Genomic DNA, 5,879 nt, shown 5'->3' on the forward strand with positions numbered 1-5,879 from the left:
GCTGAACGATGCCCAACCAGTCCCAGAGCAGCCGCTGGCCAACTCCCCCAACTTTTACTGTTCAGCACGACATCCTATGGTATGGAATGTCCCTGTGGTCAGTTGGGGTCAGCTGCCCCAGCTGTGTCCCCTCCCAGCTTCTTGTGTGCCATCAGCCTCCTCGCTGGCAGGGCAGTACGAGAAGCTGAAAAGTCTTTGACTTAGCGTAAGCACTTCTCAGCAACAACTGAAACATTAGTGTGTTATCAACATTCTTCTAATCCCAAATAATCCAAAACACAGTATTATACCAGCTACTAGGAAGAAAATTAACTCTATCCGAGTCAAAATGAGGACAGCCTGTTTTATGTGACAAGTAAAAATGAGAGCTAAGGTTGTGTGGTGCACTGTCAGAATGGCTTATTGATGCTGGAAGAGATATATTTGGGGGATCCTTACATCCATATACAACTCGCTGATTTAAGATGATTTTACTGAAGTGGTGCTTCTGACATTTATGCTGGGGAGACTTCTGCGAAGCACCTCCAAGATCCTCATTAGTTACAGTATTACATATTATTTGAAAATATTGTGGAAAGAGGTCATGATTTGAAAGACAGCTTTACTTAAACCTTAATGAGGTTTAGCCAATGGAGTGGTTAAAAGCAAAGGCTGCCAATAACCTGTATGGAAAACAACACTGTTAATGACTATGAGGAGATGAACCAGTGCTTAGGAACAAAGGGAATGCTTTATCAGATATACCTGGCTGGAATGAGACATAACTAGCAGCAGTTACAAGGTATCGCTGACCCCCTCCAGGAAAAAAACAACCACAAATGTGACCAGCAGTTATATTCAACAAGGATTCTTTTGTAGCTTTCACAGCAATGACAAAAGGAATGTACACCACAAACAAAAGTGGAAATTAAAACCAAACCAAAAGTCAGTGTGGTTAAATGATACGCTTATTTGAACACAAGAAGAATTAATCTTTATTAACTCAACAGAAACGTCATCCAATAATAGCAGGTAAAGTGCAAGACACTTGAAGTGGGTAAAAGAAAAAAGAAATCTAATAGTCAATTACAATCTTAGTATTTTGATCACACATGAGCTTCATATCACCACAGGAAAGTAGCGTTAGAGAGATTCTAGACTCCTTATTAAAAATGTGTAAGTGAAGCAAATACAGATTAAGATAATGTTTAAGACCTAAAGTGAGAACACTGGGAGGTATCTGCTTTTATGAGATGAGAGGGATAAACTAATGCAGGTTATGACTGAAGGCTGATCTTGTACCACTTTTAATGTCTATGCATTCTAGTTCATCCATCATCTTTTATATGTCTACGGAAAAATAACAGGGCCAGAGGTGAGCAAAAAAAAAAAAATCAAGACATCGGTCAGTACAAAGAAAACTAAGGAGAACACATGCAAGCAACTGAATTCCTATGGAAGCTGCACGCTATCAGCGGAGATGCTGTAAGTGACCACTTCCAAACTCATATAAAAAACAAGGTCAAGTGTAAGGACTAGAACTGAAAGTATTCCTAATCACTCTGAGAAAATACAATGTTTAAAAAAGGTAACACTTTACAGCAGATTTCTTTACCACTAGAAATTTCTGTGTGTTTTGCATCCAAGATTATCACAACAAAGATGACAAAATGCCGTATGTTTACTGTTTGCACATTTGTGAATAGTCAGCTGTACTACTTCACATACTGCTACAAGTTTCCTGTTCCTTAACGAAAAGGAAAAACATTTACCTTTTCAACAATGAAAGTTTCAATGACTTTGGAAGGGGTTACTTTGGATTAATTTAAAAACTGACTGAATTCTGTACAGTTGCAATGTTCCTTTAGAGCAATGATGACTTGGTGTTTGTAACAGGACTGTGTGGCTGCAAATCAAAACTTGGAAGATCACAAACCTAGACAGAGCAAATATTGCTTCTTATGAGGAGCACCCAGACAGAAGTTTCCAATGTTTTTTCACTGACAGAATTACAGGAGGTAACAGAACACATTCACAACCCTACCACAAGATTTTAATTAAAAAAATATACACATATACAGGCTGCTGAAAAGCATATGTTGCAGTCATTAAATACTAGACAAAACCAGTAAGCTAAAGAGTACTCATGTCTCTTCCTTGCCTACCTCTAGCCTTCTAAATAAAGAATATACAGGCTGCCAGGGCCTGCAATAAACACACGCTCACGTGAAGTGCTTCAGAAGTAAGTGCTCTTCTACATCCATGCAGAGTAAAGTAAGTAATTCGAAATGACAAATACTTTAAATTCAACATGTAAGGCGTACAGAGTTAAAACATATCTTTTAGGCTTCCTTGAAGCATCCAGAAAGAAAAGAATTCTGAAAAAGATCTTATTTACAGTCTAGATAGCAAGTCAGCTCCTCCTATGGGGTAATTGCATGGCAGCTTATTATAGCTATCAGCTTAATTATGAAACATTCCAAGCAACAGTAATACTTTTCATTGGTAAAAGCAAAATAAGCTATTATTACTTCAGCAAACAAGGTTCAGTCCTCATTTTCATAGCCTTTCCCCACTTGCAGCTCATGGTCCATCCAGCCCAGGCCTGGTACACACCAGTCACTGGTATCTCTCGACTGAACAACACAGCTCTGCTAAGCTTATCCTCCCAATTCCCTTTCAGACTATGTATTCCCTGGCATACTTCTTGCCTGTGCAGAAATAAACAAATATAGGATAAACAGAGCATTGGGAATCAAAGAGAAAGAAAACCAAGAGGTGGTGCGTCAACAAAGTCAGACAAATGAGGAACAGAAGGGCATGGACCCTTTTGCTCGGGGAAACACAATGAGGGAACAGAACCCTCACTGTCATAGAGGAGCAAGATCACGGGGACTTCCTGGTACAGACACAAGAGTAAGACATCATGCAGCGTGAACAGTGAGCTTCAAGAAGCCTGCTGATATCCTTTCACTTGCAGCTTTCTTGCAACAAGGGTTTTGACTTCAAATGCTTCCCTTTTTCAGTAATACTGAGTCACTAGCAGAAAACTTAACTATTAAACGTGTCATTGCTATACTGGACATTCATGCAAAGAGATTCCTCAGTAACACCACGCTGATGATTCTCTACCCCGTCTTAAGATCCAAAGAATTAAAAATACTGCTGTTATTTATTTACCAGCAAGATGCACACACACCATACCATATGCCCATGCCCAGACGCTGAGGGGATGGCATATAATACCCAGCACACAGGAGGAATTATACTGTTGCGGGATTTGGAGAAGCTTAAGAATACACAACAAAGTACACAGGAAGAAAAAAAAATGTAACTGATGTAAAAACATTTTTCTTGTTATCGCGGTTAGAGATAAACTGCACAATTTGAAGCCTGGCCTCAAAATCCTGGAGCATTTGTACAATTCAGTAAGCCTCAATTCATAAGGGAAGCTCAGTACTGGGTCCAGTGTGCAGCAAGTCTCTGAAATTTACCCACTGGGAACTACTCCTGACCAGAAATACAGAGTATACTAGAAGTAAACATGATACTTAGATGTTTTTCAAAAACAGCTTTTAAGACTTTGAAACAAAGTGTTTTATAATCTTCTATTACTTATGAGGAAATGTCCTATGACGCACACACAGACAGGAAAAGAGTTTGGAGGGAGGGGAGGCTGGATCAGCTGTCAATAGACAAATCCTTGCTTACCCAATTACCTTGTTTCTGAATTTTTATAGGCACTAAACCAGTAACCAATTTGCTCTCCACCCCAAATTTCCAACTGTAGCAAAAGAGAACTGGAACACTGGGGCTAACACTCAGACTAATGAGTTGTGGCAGATATGACCTTGAGATACCAAAACTTTTTACCCATGGGCAGCTGCCCGAGCTAGGGCTGTACTGTACACCTGCCTGAGCTACGCTGCACTGTTTAGGACAGGCTGCGCTTTTTTTTTTCTCTGAGCTGTTTATTTCCACATGACTTTTGTCACCAACACTACTTTGTCTGGATTGGCATCTACTGCAATAGGACCACCAAATAAGCTTCTGAACTAATACATGTTTTTTCCTCAGAGTTTGAATGTTATATACAGACAGTACTGAAGACAAACAAATGCTACAATTGTGGATACAGCAGAAATATCTTTAAAAAAAAAAACCAAAAAACCCAACACCCCCCCCAAGATCAATTCTCATTTTTGTTTTAATTGCTAGTTAGAGTGTTTGGTAACTCATGTAAAAAAGCTGGATGTTGCAAACTACCAGATATTTTAGTGCCACTCTTACTGAAAGTGCTCTCACTGTGTTCCATTGATTAGGACACAACAGTATCATCCAGGGAGAAGGCAAGTGATGTTTGCACATATTACCTAACAAGACAAAAGAAGCTACTTGTTTAAGCATCATTCAAAGATGCTGGAGTTCCCAAGATGTGGAGAAAAAGCACACAGGAAGGGAGACAATTTGAATAACCCTAACAAGGCAAAGTAGACCATTCCAACTGTTTTTAATACAATACAAAATGCTCCGAGTTGCCACAGAAAATCTCATCTAAATTGAATTTTATACTAGAGAGGGAAAAAAACAAACAAAAAAAACCCAAACAAAAACCCCCTAAACCCTCCCCCCAAAACCCCCCAAACCTCAAGCCTTTACTTGACCTCTTAAAGATTTCTACCACTGCTGGTATGTTACCAAATCACCTTTCCTACGAAAGGGCAAACAAACAGATGCAAACTGGTTATCTGTCACTCCAGTGCTCCTCACTAACACTAATCCTAGAGCAGATCCAGAGAATTCAGTAGTGTGCAAATTAGATTTAAATAGATACCGTTTAAATCCAGGCCTACAGTATTTAATGTGATTAGTCTCAGACATGGAAGTGGATCTTCCATATTTGAATAAGTTTGATAAGGAACGCTTAAACATAGTTCTTAAGAAGTACTGCAGCTAAATGAAGCCTTTAATGAAAGCAGTTTTGTGAGCCCTCAACAGCAGTGTTAGGATGCTCTGACTGAGCTGCTCCAAGATTCATCAGCGTCTTACAGCCTTCCAACACACCTTCCCACGAACAACAACAATAAGTGTCAAGAATTTATTTACAAAAAGAGCATCTTTATGTAACATAATATAAATAGTGATAATAATAGTGATAATAATAGTGATAATAATAGTGATAATAATAGTGATAATAATAGTGATAATAATAGTGATAATAATAGTGATAATAATAGTGATATCACAGAGGAGCTGGGAAAGGTACAACAGCACAAGTCAGCAATCAGAGCACATACTGAGGCTCGTCCTTTGGTCGTTAGCCAGTAACAAGACCTGGCCATAACATCATATTTGCTTTTTTCAACTCTCCTATCTAGAGGCAATCTGCACCCTGAAACCCATTTGAGCAGTCAAATCTTTAAAGTACTATAACATAATAAATGCTTTATAATGATAATCAATCAGGAGTGTTACTGTACGTTTGTTTAGGGCACCAACAATCTCGCTGACATTGCAATGCAGCTCCTGAAAAAAAAAGTTAATATTTCAGTGTAGGAGACACCGGGCACATCTGTACGACTTGACTCTGGGAGTCAGACGCTGACTCTGCCCAGTGTCTAGAAACGGAATGCTTTTATTAACGCAGGGCTGCGCAGAAGCGGGGCACAGGCCTGGGGATACTCACACTGTGAGGCACGTCAAGAGCTTTTGGGTCAGAAATCGCCAGACCGGAGCGTGGCCAGTGCACCTGTACTTGGCCATCGCTATGGAGCGACACTCTTCTCACGGAACAAGGGGACGGTTCTGAAGCGCCATTCCCTACTCTGAACCACCTTGCCTACCAAACTGGACACCGCAGTGACCAGAAACCAAGCAGAGGGCTAGGAAACACCGATTTT

The sequence above is a fragment of the Antrostomus carolinensis genome, unplaced genomic scaffold (genome assembly GCF_000700745.2).
Source record: "Antrostomus carolinensis isolate BGI_N321 unplaced genomic scaffold, ASM70074v2 scaffold6277, whole genome shotgun sequence".
Taxonomy (NCBI): domain Eukaryota; kingdom Metazoa; phylum Chordata; class Aves; order Caprimulgiformes; family Caprimulgidae; genus Antrostomus; species Antrostomus carolinensis.